The 16,727-nt window shown below is 42.0% G+C and overlaps 1 long non-coding RNA gene across 2 annotated transcripts in view; it reads right to left on the bottom strand.

Annotated features, from left to right (window-relative positions):
* Positions 1-16,727, bottom strand: part of LOC131464388 (uncharacterized) — a 40,105-nt gene that overhangs the window by 18,314 nt on the left and 5,064 nt on the right. Inside the window, exons 1-2 of one of the 2 annotated variants that reach the window (XR_009241170.1) lie at positions 13,157-13,214; positions 11,197-11,315 (exon numbers count right to left, since the gene is read on the bottom strand). This is a non-coding gene — a long non-coding RNA (uncharacterized LOC131464388). Of the gene's footprint in view, positions 1-11,196; positions 11,316-13,156; positions 13,215-16,727 lie in introns of those variants that run through there. The other variant, XR_009241169.1, reaches the window with a different exon arrangement.

Raw genomic sequence — 16,727 nt, 5'->3', positions numbered from 1 at the left:
AAGAGAGAGGAGAGGAGATGGAGAGCCAAGTCATTACCTGCTCCCCCGGGCTGCAGCTAAGCAGGAGAGTGTGAAGGCCGTGTCATGCACGAGGACGACCCCCCGTGAACTGTGCTTTAATAAGAGTGTCGTGTGGGTTTGGAATCACAGGAAACCTCACGGTATGTGACGCCATGTGACGCCATGTCCACGATAGCAGTAACATCACGATACATGACCATATCTGAAGAAGACGGAGTGTCGACGTGAAAAGTAGAGCTGAAACAATTCCTCGATTCATCAAACAAACAAGAATTCTGATTTTTCACCTCCTTTAAATGTGAATATCTTCTGGTTTCTTTGCACCAGATAAACAAAGAAATCATTAAAACTGAATCATTTTATTGTTTTTGGACAAAAACAAGACAGTTGCACAACGTCGTCCTTTCCAGGTTTGATAAACACTGATCAGCATTTTCTGACGTTTTATGGACCAAACGATGACTCGACTAACAACTCGATGGAACATGTGCCTCGTCCATCAGGGGTCACCCGGCGTGCGAGCGACTGGGCCCAGTAAAGGCGCTAATGCCTAAGCTAAAGGCGTGATTTACCCCATTTACCTCCCAATTGTGGCAGTTTTACTGAGATTTCTTTTAATATTACAGACATCCTGTAGTAAAATGACAGTACTTCACCTCCTCATGTCAAACTAACTCTGTCCGAACACTGCTTTAAAACTGGAAAACACTGCATTGTACGAACGTCTGGAAAACAAGAGCAGCCGTCATCACGCTAAAGAAGAACGCCTGGTTCCTCCAGAGTGATGATGAGACGCATCGCCACCAAACTTCAGATCTTCAACTCTAACATCAAACCAGTCCTGCTCTTACGGATCTGAGAACAACAACCGCACAGAACACAAACCTTCTTCACCCGAGAAGAATCTTTAAAACCAAGGGTTCAGACAAGATCAGCGACCTTCAGCTGTGGGGCAGAGCAGGTCCAGATCCAGAAACCAGATCCTCACAAGGAAATGGCTTCCAACTGGATAGACACATTTACACACCGGGATCTAACCTGGAATCTACAGAGCAGGAGAAAGAGAGGAAGGCCGAAAAACAACTGGAGAAGCATCAGCGGGCATGACCTAAGAAAGAAGGTCCAGAGACGAGTCCAGTGGAGGATTATCATCAGTGGCCTATGCTCTGGCATCTAGTGATGTAACTGCACAATATACAGAATATAGTCCTACCCATTCATTCCCTATGGAGGTCATTTTTGGAAAAACATCACTCAAAATTAAACAAAAGTAGTGAGAAGGATATCGAGACGACACACACACACACACACACACACACACACACACACACACACACTTCTGCTTCAAGAAAGTTGTAAAAATTGGTGATATTAGGCCGAGAACTGGAAGAAGGTTACTTGAAAACTGATATATATGCGAGTGTTTTTTGGCAAAGCACCAGTCAAACAGCAGGCTGTGGTTTTCATTCTGCCAAGCCCAGAAAAAAAGGGAAAGAAAAACTGGAAAGAGACATTTTTAAATCTTTCCCAGCTTCAGTCACGCCATCCGCGAGTTATTGATTTGTGAACACGCCGCGTCGTTGGACGGTAAGAGCTGATCACAGAGCACAGAGCGCCGCTCACCTGGGTCCACTGTGCTCTGACCTTGGCTAAAGTACACAACACAGGCTTTGCTGAAACCCTAACCTCTCACAGAGGTGATGTCAGGTGGGGGAAACAGTCGGTGAGGATGCAGCAACACACACACACACACACACACACACACACACACACACACAGAGAAGAAGGTATTGTTTAACTGCCCAGAAGCCCTCGGGGTGCTCCACCTTTCACTTTATCCTTTTAATATTTCATATGCTGGGCCCCGACCGCGCTCCGGCCAAACGCCTCGGTCTGGGCTGCTGGAATATGGATGAGGTGTGTGCACATTTACCCGTTTACCTGCATGTCAGTCGGAAGCCGTTCTAAACAATGCAGCTCGCAAACTCCCGCAACCTCACCTCTGCTCACCTCACTGCGCCCAGAGCAAGCTCGTTAGAGAGGAGGAGGAGAACAAGGAGTCCGAGGATCACGGATATACATCGACTCTGCGCAGAGACGACGGGAGACAAAGAGTTTGTTTTGCTTGTCCATCAGCGATAGAACCTCGTACATGGTGGTTTTGTAAGTTCCTGTTCTGACGAGGTTCAGCTGAGCCGATGTGACGTCAACAGACTGAAGGTCAGAGAGAGTCGTCACTGAGGAGTCATGAGCGCGACGCCCGACACAAGAATGAAAGCCAACAATGTCCAACTGGAGATCAAAGTGAGAAAAATAAATAAATAAATCGCTGAACACATTAACGTTGATCGTCATAAGTACTGAACGATTCTGTGAACAAATCTTTTCACAATCAACTGATTCTAATGATTCAGTTACACCCAAAACAACTGCTTTACAAGTCACTAGTTTGTGTGTTTGTGTCGCATAGAAAACCACAAGCAGTAGATTTGCGAACTTTAAGTAGATTTGGGAACTTTAAGTAGTATATCTGAACATAAGTAGATTTGGGAACTATAAGTAGTATTTCGGAACTTTAAGTAGTATATCGGAACTATAAGTAGATTTGCGAACTTTAAGTAGATTTGGGAACTTTAAGTAGTATTTGGGAACTTTAAGTAGTATATCTGAACATAAGTAGATTTGGGAACTATAAGTAGTATTTGGGAACTTTAAGTAGTATATCGGAACTATAAGTAGATTTGCGAACTTTAAGTAGATTTGGGAACTTTAAGTAGTATTTGGGAACTTTAAGTAGTATATCTGAACATAAGTAGATTTGGGAACTTTAAGTAGTATTTGGGAACTTTAAGTAGTATATCTGAACATAAGTAGATTTGGGAACTATAAGTAGTATTTGGGAACTTTAAGTAGTATATCTGAACATAAGTAGATTTGGGAACTATAAGTAGTATTTGGGAACTTTAAGTAGTATATCTGAACATAAGTAGATTTGGGAACTATAAGTAGTATTTGGGAACTTTAAGTAGTATATCTGAACTATAAGTAGATTTGAGAACTATAAGTAGGATTTTTAAGTCTTTTTCATTTTGATCTACAGTTGGACATTGTCGTCTTTGATTCTTGTGTCGGACGTCGCGCTCATGTCGACGTCTTCAGTGACGACACTCTCTGACTAATCAGTGACCTTCAGTCTGTTGACGTCACATTTGAGTTTGGGCTCAGCTGAACCTGGTCAGTAGCGGAGTAGAGTGCTAGTGTTTGTGCTAGAACTGGTTACCTTGGTGTAGGAGTTACACACAGTGTATCTAAATAAGGGTTTTTCTGAGGCTACGTAAAACACATGATTTTACACTCACATATTGAATTTCCCCTGCTGTGGGACTCATCAAGGACTCTCTTCACTGATCCTCGGCCTCTGCCAGTTGTTTAAAACTTACGCGGCAGACCTTTAACTGCACAGCTCACGATGTGCGAGAAGAACCAAACTCCACAGGGTGTGAGGTTCACAGGGGAGAGGAAGGAGAGAAGAGACGAAGAGCGGAGTGGAAAAGCCTCAGCAACAATCTGCTAGCACTTATGAGCAAAGAAGCAGCCCTGGGGTCAAGAAGTAAAGCCAAAATTACACACACACACACACACACACACACGGTCTCAGCCACTTGAAATGGTCAGACAAATAACAGTTGTTTTTCATGGACGACGATGAAGGTGTGATTCTCTGCTTTCAGCCTCAGAGTCTTTACATTTTCTCCACTTTTTCTCCATTTGGCACAACTTTCCTCCTGGAGTGCGTTCCCGTCTTCTCTCTCTCTCTCTCTCTCGTTGGCACGCTGAGGCAGACATAGACGGACGGACGGATGGACGGACAGACTTGGCAGGCAAACATAGTCAGCCTGCTAATGTGAGAAAATCCGGTGCCAGTACAGAGACGGTACAGATGGACATGACATGTTGCCGTTTTTCCTGTTTCCCCTCTAATATTTTTCTCTCCTCGCTCGCTCGCTCGCTCGCTCCACGTCTGCGTCCTGACGTGTGTTCAAACACACACACACACACACACACACACACACAGACACACACACACACACACACACAGACACACACTCGGACGGCTCTCACCGAGGTCTCTGAGAATTGGCCACGAGGGTGTGTGCACGTCTGCGTTCAAAGGACACATCCTCGACGGCTAATTAACAATTATTAACTGTTCTGCTGTGAAAGAAGACAAATTATCATAAATTACCGCCTAATTAAAATGTAATTGCTGGCTCAGTAGTTATAAATCATTAATTTTTAACACCCTTATCACATGTGGACGGACCGATTCAACAAAAAGGTCCATTAGACAAAAATGGATTCGCTGGATTCTTTCAACACACACACACACACACACACACGTTCTGCTTCTCATTAGCCATAATTACTGTCTGTACCTCAATAGCTTTATCCATAGATATTAAAGAACAATTAAACCACAGTCTAATTGCATTAAGTGAAGTCTTGTGAAGACGCAGAACAATCATGAAACTTTACATGCAGCGGGAAACGCTCACAGCATTTAAAATGTAGTGTTTAAAATGCTAAATATTAGCTTTTTTAAAGGCTATATTGAAACGCTTTAAATCAATTATTAATCTCTTCTCGTTTCCTAATCTTTGATCCTTGTTTCCTTCGTGTTTGCTTGGTTTCTGTCCTAAAGCCATGAGGGGAAATTGGGTGATTTCACGGTCGCAGATGTCAGGTGTGACGACACAGAAGTGGTGGCGTACAAACTTTATTTTTAACCTAAAGCTATTTTAAATAGGTCCTTGAAATCCTTGAAAGTTTGTGAATTTGAACATCTTATTCTTCATTGTTTCAATCACTTCAATAACACACAGGTTATGTTTAGGGCTGAAACAATTACTCGATGACTAAATGAATCGTCAACTATTATAAGATGGATTGATCAGTTTGAGTGTTTTTAAGGAATTAAAGATAGTTTTCTGATTGTTTCGGCTTCTTACATGTGAAGCGGAAACAAGCTTCACCTGTTTGTTTCAAAGACCAACAACCACAACGTGTGCTGTGAAGTACAAACGTGGATCTCTTTGAGACACGGACCAGAACCCAGAAGTTACGTAGAGCCACAGACAGCTGATGAGACAGAGGTGACGTACAGGAAGTTCAGAGGTGACGTACAGGAAGTTCAGAGGTGACGTACAGGAAGTTCAGAGGTGACGTACAGGAAGTTCAGAGGTGACGTACAGGAAGTTCAGACGGAGGTCACTGAGATTGGTTTCTATGTGGAGTTAGCGTGTTCTCCCCGTGTGGCGCTGGGATTCCACTGAAGGTGTCTGCGTCGCACTGATTCGTTGCTCCGCCCCCTGTCCGTCAGGACCTCATTCCCCCAAAATCTTCCCCGCAGAAATCCAACAGATTACTGTAATGTAATAATTAAAATAATGTCACATTATCTGTGAGATGTTACTTCCGCTCCAGTGAGAGGTCGCAGCACAACTCAGTAGCCAATCAGCACGCAGCTTCCTAAGCCCCACCCACAGTCAGAAATCAAATTTTCCCGATCATTGCAAACAAAAAGTGTATTTTCAATCATTTTGAACAAATAAAACAATATTTGATTTTGGGGTTCATTTTTGTTGGCTGTGGTTTCATCGACACAAAATCTTAATTCCACACTCATGTTTTATTTCACGTCCTGTTCTTTATTGAGCGGCACGAGTGCATCTTTTTGGCCTCTGTTGTTTAAAGACAGACCATAACCCTGAGCACGCGAGGCAACGCAGCTGCTAATTCAATCAATACCAGATAATGAAGTGCAATTAAGAGGCAGGAGCCGGGGGCCGATCCTCGGCTGTAACCGCTGTTCCCCTCTCTCCCTCTGGGTGGCGGCGCCGTCTCTTTGGAACCCGTTTCGTTTTTCCCACTCACTTCCAGGAGCCACAATCCCCCCGGCGGCCGTTTGGTGGAGCGATGGCTGCGCTCCCGAGGCCATCGACAAACACTCTCACACTCAAACATGGTTCTGCTCTGCATTTACCGTCACCTTCTCTCTGCGTGAGCGTGTGCAGCACACACACACACACACACACACACACACACACGCGCGCGCACACACACACGCGCACACACACACACACACCTCGCTTGCTGCTGCTTCTCCAGCTTCTCACATTTTCACCTCTGCCTCTTTTTTACTGTTTCCACCTCTTCCTCCTCCTCCCAACCTGGCAACCTGTGATGTTTCTGGGGTTTTTGTTGAATCCTTCACATATTTGAAAGATGAGGAAACTGCGACTGTGGAGCGTGAAGTGAGGACGTTTAAAGAGCTAGACGTTCATTTAATCACAACAATAATAATAATAATATATCAATCTCTAACGTAATATAAGTATTCTCTCTGTTTTAAACCCTATTGAACCTGAACCTTTTTTTGTAATTGAAACAGTTTTAAAAGGAGTTATCTTTGGAATTACAAATAAAATTGCCAGTATCACGATGTAAGGAATTCTGTAATTGTATATATTTATATATTGTATAAATGCAGCTGCGGAATCAACTTTGTCTCGCACGAGTTACGCTTCTAAACAAAAGTACATAAACATTACGTTTCCCGGTCGACTCGCTCTCATTGGTCGTTGCCGGGGTTCTGCTCACGCCCACAATCTCTGTTCTATCGTAAATATCAAACCAATGTTTAATACTTATGATGTGAAATCAGAAGACTCTGATGACGTTAATCCCTCACAGGACAGGATAATCTGTTCAAATCAGACTAAAATCAGAAGATTGTCGGAAAGGTCAGATGGGCCCGAACTCTGGACAATTATCCTCTGCGGAGGGGCGGAGCTTCCAGATGAAGGACGCAGCAAACATCATTTCTGTTCATGAACAACATGAAGTTACACACTGGAGCTTTTAGAGTAGAAATCACTCTCTAATCATGTGACATTCATAATATTTGCAGATTTTTAACAGAAATGAAAATGTTTTATTATAATAATCTGTTTCAAACACAACACCTGCTTTAAATTAATGAGTTCATTAAACCTAAATGACAGGTTTAACCACCACAGCTCTCGTCCACAGTCCCTTAAACGACGTCTCCTCAATACTGTTCATCATCATCATTATTATTACTTTACATTATCACTGTAATTATCTCCTGTGTTGCCACCTGTTCCTCAAAAGTCACCAGATGGCGCTATTTAGCTTCTACATCCTGCACTGAAGAACCTGATGCTCTTCAGATGCAGAACTTCACCAAAACAGCTCATTCCGACCCAGTCACCGTTCACGCTTGACCTCAGCAGCAGCATCAGCAGCATCAGCATCAGCAGCATCAGCATCAGCATCAGCATCAGCAGCAGCATCAGCAGCATCAGCATCAGCAGCATCAGCATCAGCATCAGCAGCAGCATCAGCATCAGCATCAGCAGTGTTGTGTTGAGATGCAGCACAGAGCGAGAGAGAGGCAAACACTCTGGAGAATTCCAGGGTTTAACCAGCTAAACATCTGTGTCACACATGAAATGTCACACCCTGATCTGCGATCGTGCCGCCGTTCGCAGCCTCTCAGATATTTACCGCATAAAATGAGCGGGAAAAGTCAACAGACACGCCGCGACGAGCGAGGACGACGGAAATCAGACAAACAAAAAAAACGGGGGGAATTGTTCTGCACGGGTTTTTCTGTCTTTTTTTTTTTCCTCCCCTTTGGCATCAGGAGCTCTTACTTAGCGGTGGCATCTTCAGCTCCACATGTGGTGACATCTAATGGGGCTTTTAAGAGCTCTTGCAAAAGGGGAGGGGGGGACTATTTGTGTACCATCACTCGGAGCCTGTGATTGCGACGTGACAACGGTATTTTAGGCTCACGCCGGCGCCGCCGTCACCAGGCGCCGGCTGCTGCTGCTGCTGCTGCTGCTCGTACCCTGAGCTGTGGCTTCTTCCCCGGGGAGCGCATACGTGTTCTGCTGAGATCTGACAGCTCACCTCGTCTGTCTGCCTGTCTGCCTGTCTGTCTGTCTGTCTTGATTCCTCTCTCTCTGCCTTTTACGGCAGGAAAATGCCTCATCTGTGAAGAAATAGAACGCGACTAAACACGGTGTTTTTCCGACACGTGCTCCGCGGGAGGCGACGAGTTTTGATTTGAGATGTTTTGCTTTTTCCCCCAGAGACACCGCGGTGACGTTTATTTTATTATTTCTCAAAGTGACTGATGGGAAATCGGTCCCCGTCTGCAGGTAAACGAGCGCGTCTTTAAAGACGCGGCGTGATCGCGACCTCAGACGGGAAATCATTTTAATTCACAAAAGCAGACGAGAGTTCATGAAAGCTGCTAAAAATGTACAAAAGGAACATTAGAAAAACAAGATGCTGGAAAAGACGATACACGACGTATACAACATGTGACACAAGAGTGAGAAGACTTTTAAAGTCAATTAAAGTTAAATATAGACCTGGAAAAGTTGAATTTTCTGCTCTTTTTTCTTTTCTTTTTTTAAAAAACAAAAAATTATTCCATTTGTTTATGATAATGAGTTTTTTTTAACTGTACATATGAGCTACAACTACCGATTATTTTCTTGGTCCAGAAAATGTCAGACACTGTTTACCAAAAATTTAAAATGATTTCTTTGTCGTATGGAGCAAAGAAACCAGAAAATATTCACATTTAAGAAGCTGAAACGATCTTAAAAACACTCAAACCGAGGAATCTATTATCGAAATACTTTATTTAGTAATCAAATTATAATAGATGAATCCAGTAATTCTTTCAGCTCTAATGCAGTAAGTGTTTTTTACAAAAATAGATTATTAACTATTATGATTATTAGATTTTCCTTGTTTGTGCTGCACCTTTTGTGGAAAGGCCAGCAAACTCGTGTGAATGTCAGCGGTGACCTTTCATGGTGAACAAATACCTCTATTTACCCTGTGTGTGTGTGTGTGTGTGTGTGTGTGTGTCAATTAGAGCGGTTTTAAGTCACATTTCCATCTCCAATTATTCTCTAACTCCGGCGTCTCCACAGTGAGGATTTGCTGATTAAATCTTTGACGTAATAAATAACAAAATACAACATCTTCAGCCTGTTTTTAACACACTCCTGCTCAACATGAATAACTATAATGTTTATTAATAATGAGTTGTCGTAACTATTGCGTACGTGAACTGTTTTGGCCACTTCCTGTTTTGTGATGAAGAAAAAATTGTTGGCTACAAACATGTTTATACTCCAGTCCAGAAGGGGGCGGTACTGCACTGAAACGCTGTTTCACAACATCCACTAATCAGGCAGTTAGTTTGATCAAGTCCCGCGCAAATATGCTAGTGCCGATTCACGCTTCGGCCTCGTTAGCATTGTTGCTCATTGCCTTGGAGCTTTCAAATAAAACTTTATTGACTGTTGTCACGATATGACCTTCCGTCCGTACAGTACAGCTGATCAACACAAATTCAAGGACCTTCCCAGGATTTTCCAGGACCAATTCCCTCAAATTCAAAGACAGAATGTGCTGACACAGCCTAAGATGGGAGGACAACCTGTAAGAGCTCGTCTTTGTCCATGACGGCGTCTGGACACGTGATTGTTGTTTGAGAAGCAGAGTGATCCTCCTCGTTCGTTTACAGCCTCTCTGCAGATTTCACAACATCATCATTTACAAGAAAGCAGAGTTGAATATCTAAATATCTTTTTAATATTTCTTTCTTTAAACTTTGTAACAGCGAGCCGACAGAGACGCGATGTTATCTCAGCTGTGAACGAGAGACGCTGTAATTACGATATGGAAATGACGCCGACAGAGGAAAGTCGGGCCGACTGCAGCTGATCTTGTTAGGATGACACTCTGCCTGCCGTCGCTCTGATATCAATTACTAATGTCTCAATAACAATTACACAATGCTCCCCCTCTCTCTCCCTCTCTCTCCCCCTCCTCTCCCTCTCTCTCTCTCTGCTCCTCCTCAGTAATAATATTATAAACTAGAAATCGATTTGCGGAGCGCTCATGAAACAGATAAATGTGTTTGATGTGTTGTTTATTTCACTGATGCAGCCGCTGATTTGGCGACGCTGAAACAAACTTTTAGAGAACTTTTAGAGTGTGTGTGTGTGCGTTTGTTTCTGTGTGTGTAGAATACACAAAAAATTCAAATTCAAACTCTTTTCACTCTGCATTTACACACACACACACACACACACACACACACACACACACGCGCCGAGTGAATCTGCCATTTAATAATTATGAGGCGTAAAATCCTTGCCGACGGCGAGCATACTGAAGGATGTAATTATGACCTCTTTCAGAAAAACCCACGCTCGGTGGCAGTGCCTACATTTCCACCCAGAGAGAGAGAGAGAGGGAGAGGAGGGGGGGGAACAGAGAGAGAGAGAGACACTCCCAGGGAATGGCGGGGAAAAACATGCCCTTCATTGCAATTAAGGACAATAATTCTCTGCGAGAAAATTGTTTCAATTGCTTTTCAGCCCGGGAGCAAACTGGCATTGATGGGGGTGATGGTTTGAAATAGAGGTGACGCTGAGATGAGGAGTGACATTTCAACACGGGGGGAAACTGTTGTTGGTTAAATGTGTGTTACAGGAATTTAACTCTATGAGATTTACCCAAAAAACACACACACACACACACACACGCGCGCGCGCGCGCACAAATAAATCTGAATCTGAAAGGTAGTGTTCTACGGAGCCCCAGACATGACATGGCCACGAAATACTAATTAGTTCCAACCAAACAGGAATAAATGTCCGTCCATCTTCGAGCACCTTATCCTCCACATGAGGGTCAACACAAAGAACAAATGTTTTTTTTTAAACAATAAAACACAATAGACTCCGCCTCCGCACACTCCCAAGCCGGAGATACAAATCCAGTCGTCGGTCACTACGTTGGCACGAGACATAAAATGCCATTTCATTTATGTATTACGTACTAAAAATCATTATATTAACCTAGTACAAATATTGTGATTTAAGACAACATATATATATATTATTTATTTTCCCGCCCAGTGGAGGATAAAGTTTGCACTACATTCTGCTGCATTTGTACATTAACACGTATGATTCCACAAGAGTTGGGTGTAAAATTCCATCAATGATTGGAGTCCGACATTAAATATACAACAGAAGAGAGAAAATACGTCACCTTCACGAAGCTCCAGACTGTTGGTGAACATATTTCCCTGAAGCTTCCCCTCGATGAAGAATCCTGATTCATCACTGGCTCCAGAGTCGCCGTGCCGTGACTGACCCTGACCTTTGCCCCTGCAGCACAAGCAAAAGGAGAATTTCCTTCACAGATCGATATGGTATTGCATATTTATTATTCCACAAACGGCCGCTAAATGCATTCCTGCCATGATTGGAAAATATGGGATATTAGATATAAATAACAGCCATTTACTGCCTCTTTTTTGTGGCCGTGCTCTTAAATAAAATGAATAATTGATTTACTGTAATCAGGTAATGGCTTTAAAGCAGCTGACAACAAACAGAAATTGCAAATGCTGTGTGTCACCCCCCCCCCCCACCGGCTGCCTCTTCCTGTTTAAGCTGAGTTAGCGTATGTGGTAAGGAAGCCTTGTTGAGACAAAATGGAATTGAAATCTTTTTATCGTACATTTAAGTCTTCGAAAAGACTTTGAAAAGACAAATTTGGAGAGGTTTATTCCACCTTTAGGGTTCACGGTAAAAAAAACACAGTATTAGTTAAGTATTACTCTGGGATCTTTAGATATATAATAATTGTGGAGGATTATCTGTGATCTTAATGACGTGCAAATCGTCCATGTCCGTATTTTGTAAAGGAAAAATTCCACCTTCCATATTTCGGCGTGTGTGATATAAAAGGATCAGTTTGGAAAGTGTTCTGGGTGCAGGTTTAACTCGGTACTCGTCTACAGCACAGAGACAAAGCTGAAGGTCATGAAAAGAACAAAACATGGAAAACGATGAGACACGGAACCAAAACTTTGAAAAAGTGAATTTGTACATTGTGTTATTGTAGCATTCATCTTTATATATTGTCTTCAGTCATAATATAAGACATTTACAATAAACTCTATGTTAATATAATCAGATGGAAGTGACGGCACAGTTCCTCTGGTCAGATAAGTACGTAATACGTAATATAAATGACATTTTATGGCTTTAATTATTCATTTACTCACAGCGGTCCTTTTTTGGCAAAAGTGTGATTAAAATTCAATTGATCACCAATTTGATATTTTTGGACACGGTGCGTTTAGAGGATAGTGTGAAGTTTTGAGGCATTAAAAAGAAAAAACAACACATTTCTGCTTTAAAAAAAAAAAGTCATAAGTGAAGGTTTAGTCTCAATTAGTCTTAGTTACTTTTTCAGTTTCCACTTATAAACTGAGATGAACTTAAGTAAGAAACAAAAATAGAGTCAGATGAACGTAACACAGTGACTCTGGGCTCATTTTTATGTATAATATGTAATTTAATCGTTTTATCTTTATCTCAATATAGCACATTCATTGTTATAGTGGTCAAGTTGAATAAACTCAAAGAAATTCTCATTGAATTATTGATTCAGACACTTCTATCAAGGCTATCGTGAAATCTTAAATATTTAGGGTCGAGGAAAGCAAAATGTAAAATGGGTCAGATTCACAATGTTTTTCATTTTACACTCAGAGAACTTAATTAAGCAGTAAAACACTAACTATTAAGCTTAACCTCACAATTTGGTTCAATGTTTTTTGTGTGATTCATATCTGATATCCACATTTACACAGGCTAACACAGGCGGGCTAACTGCGCTGAAAAAACAGCAGTGAAAGTGGTGTTATTATCAAATTTAGAAATCTTTTAGTCGTAAACAGACATGAAACCTCAACATGACCCAAACCTGGTCCCAATGAGGCTGAACCTCCTTTCTGAAGAAGTTTAGTTAATGTTAGAGATAATGCTAGTTAGCAGCAGCAGTTAGCAGAGCAGTACTTCAGTTTTGTTGACATTTTACATTTACTTTACTACTTTACTTTATCACATGGTTGATGGTTTTATTCTCTACACATTTGACAGCGATAACGTAACGTTTTTACTTCACTTTCCGTCACTTTTCAGTCGCATTTACTCACTTTTTGTGTCTCTTTTTCCTCAGGTGGCTAAAGACATGCGGCCTGCAGGAGACGCCCTTATAAGCACCGCCCACAGGAAGTGGAAGAGGCCATGACAGAGTCAGAAGAAGGGGGGAAAGGGGGGGAGGACTGTTCTTTATTATTTCAGATCAAAGCTTCCTGTTCGATTACCTTCTTTAAATAGATTAGGTTTAAGTACTTTTATAATTGTGTTACAGCTTTATCCTTGTTATTGTTTTAACAACTAACTCCAAGTGTTTCATGAGTGGCAGCCATTTTAAAAATTAAAAGATTTTATTTTGAATTCTGCCTAAAACATGAAAATCCAAAGAACTATACATTATCTCTATTGTTGATGTGAAGAGTTTCACGTTATATGACGTTCGTAGGGATATAAAACCGTACTATAACTCGGCATTATCTCATTCTAATTCTTTCATTTTCAGGTGAAGAGTTTCACGTTATATCGAGATATTTTAATAATAGTAGGACATAAATCACAAAGAACTATACGTTAATATCATAACATGACATATTGGCGGCGTGCGACAAGTAAGACCCTTATCTTGTACACACATTTTTATTTTTTTAAGGTATTCTACACTGATGTAAACACAAGACTTTTTATTGAAAAATAAAATATGATATGGAAAAAAGGGCGAATAAATCTGGCGAATCCGTAGAGATACAAGCATTTGTGAAAGAGATCTGCACAGACAATCTTAAGGGGCAATTTCTCCTTGTGCCCTGAAATGTGACAGTGTATAAAAGCACTTGTGACATAATTGAATTCTCCGAGTCTGGGATTGACCGAAAGCTTGGCCGGCTTTCTTTGCAACGCGATGGCGCGGACAGCTGGACCGAGCGCGGGGCGGGCTGCAGGCTGCAGGCTGCAGGCGGGGGATCTGAGCGCTGGCTGTGTTTGTATATGAAATCCTGCGGTGGGATCGCATCTGTGGTAGCTGCAGGAACAAAGGTCTGAATGGGGGGGGGGGGGGGGAATGGAAAGCAGCTTCAGAAGGAAGGGAGTCATGCACACACGTGCGCTGGCTGTTTACATTGGGCCGATGCATTCCAGCGCTCACGGTGGGCTCACCAGATCCGGATCCATGTTTTCACGCTTGACTTTTCTTCACCTAAATGTGTGCACATGTGTCTCAGGATTGTGATGTGATATGAAAAAGCTCTGTGGCCCCTGAGCGCGGGGACATTTGGGCTCAGGTTCAACGTCCTTACATCATTTAACCACTGCAGGCTGCTTTATATGTCTGTTAATAATGCCTTTAGTGTTTAGTGTTTAGTGTCATTTTATTTATTTTATTTTTAGTCGTGTAATTAATGAGTTCCATGTACCACAGACTTCTTTGTGCCATTCTGTTTAGCATCTGTGTTTGTGTAGTTATTAGACATAATAATGGGAATATTAACTTTCAGCAGTGTGAGTTATATCTATATCTTATATCTTCACGTTGTTATATCTTATCTTATTGTATATATATATATATATATATATATATTATTATATTTTACTATTGTTAAGCAGCGCAGGAACCAAATCTTGGTGCAATGTACGTCTGTACTATCTGTCTGTCTGTCTGTCTGTCTGTCTGTCTTCATTTTATCTAGCCAATGACAATAAAGTCTATTCTCTTGCACTCTGAGCAGGATGAAGCAGTGATCTGTTGAGAGCATGTGGAGAGTTTGTGGAAAACATAAACATAAACTTTTATTTAAAATCACCAGCACGACCGCGTCGGCTTCTCCAGTGACACGATTTCTGCAAAGCGTGTATTTTCTGGTGGAAAGGGAAAAAGAGGCGGAGCAGCTTTTTCTTTGCACTATATATAATATTTAGTATGAAAGTAGAAGCAGAACAGTCGTATGACCACATATCACAGAGATGACTCGTTCTTTCATTCCTGAAACTGCATCATTACATCACTACGTAAGTATGTTGGTAAAATAGCACATTTTTGACAACTTGCTTCAGTTTGAATGAACTTCATTCATTTATGTGTTTCTTTAAGTTTAACTGTGTTTCTGATGTTTTACATCTACCAACTCATTTTCTTTACTTTTTGGTTTAAATTCATTCACTCATTCATTTTCATGCTGCGTGTGAGTTCTGACAGGTAAGACGGACAAACGTTTTGACGTCGTCATATTCGTCTCCTCTCTGTGTCGGAGCGAGTGTTAGCCCCAGCCCCGCCCACGCCCCCCCCCCGCCCCGGCCCCTCGGCAGACAGAGGGTCCTTCACTCCAATCAAAATTCACAAGAAAATGGAATCCTTTATATGCAAAACAAACAATGTGGAGGAAATAAAACATTCAGGCGAGCTGTCAGGTCCTTTCAAGAATCAATATGAGGCCTTTCATCTCCATCCCAACCTCTTCCTGGTAATTATCCTGCATATTTTATGCCCCCCCCCCCCCCCCCCCCCATCACCACCATCACCACCATCACTGCCGCCACTCTTCAACGCTTGCTTACACACAAACACGTTATAATGTCCTGCACACGTGCACATGAACACAACGACGCTCTCAAAAGCAGGAAAACAAACAATAAACCTGGTTTGCATAAACCCGAAAACCTTTTTCTCTTTATTTTTTTTGTGTTTGTGTAATTATAATTCAACCCTAATTTCCTGCAATAATACTTTCATCACCTTTGGTCCATTTGCAGCACACACACACACACACACACACACACACACACGCACACGCACACACACGCACACACACGCACACGCACACACACGCACACACACACGCACACACACGCACACACACGCTGTGCAGAATATACTGCAGCGTCCACTCAGACACTTTGATGAGGATTAAAGTGTTGTCAGTGACGCGCCCTTGAACAGAATCACCCTTAAAGTGTCCCGTCATCACATTCCTGCCTCCCATTACCAGGGTGGAGGGGGGCGGGGCCTCTGGTATCGTCCAAGACAAAAGATAAAGCGTACTGGTGTCATAGTGGACGTGAAACTGTTGAGTGTGTGGTTGAGAGTTGAAATCCCTGCCCTGCTACGGTTATTATGTTTTTGTGTTATAATGTCATTATTATGTCGTATTATGTTCAGTCCCTGAAAAGTGATAAAAACATCTCTTTTGACTTTCAGCCAGAGCTGAAACAATTACTCCATTAAAATGAAAGGTCTATTATTTTGACAATCGATGAATCCGTTTGAAGCTTTTTTTCATGATTAAAACAAGATTTCTGATTGTTCCGGCTTCTTAAATGTGAATCTTTTCTGAAAAGTTTTCTTAAAAGTCCATGAAACGTCGCAGTTGGTCAGCGTTCGTACAGAATATTAACGTTAAACACTCTCGTATCAAACACTTGTGCAACAAACGCGTAGAGAAGTGACATTTTCACCATTTTGGTGTCAGTTTAACGACAAACACAGAGCGTTATTTAACAGACGCAGTTATTACATATTACGTGCTTTTTCCCCTCGATGAAAACGTCTTTCTGTCTTTTTAACGTCTCAGATCAGAGCTGCTGTGACGGCGATGTGGTGCACACAGTCCAGTGTTGTTTCTGTTGTATGATGATTGT

This window comes from Solea solea, chromosome 8, assembly GCF_958295425.1.
Source record: "Solea solea chromosome 8, fSolSol10.1, whole genome shotgun sequence".
Taxonomy (NCBI): Eukaryota; Metazoa; Chordata; class Actinopteri; order Pleuronectiformes; family Soleidae; genus Solea; species Solea solea.
The sequence above is the reverse complement of the archived record's forward strand: the minus strand, read 5'-3'. Positions and strand labels throughout refer to the sequence as shown.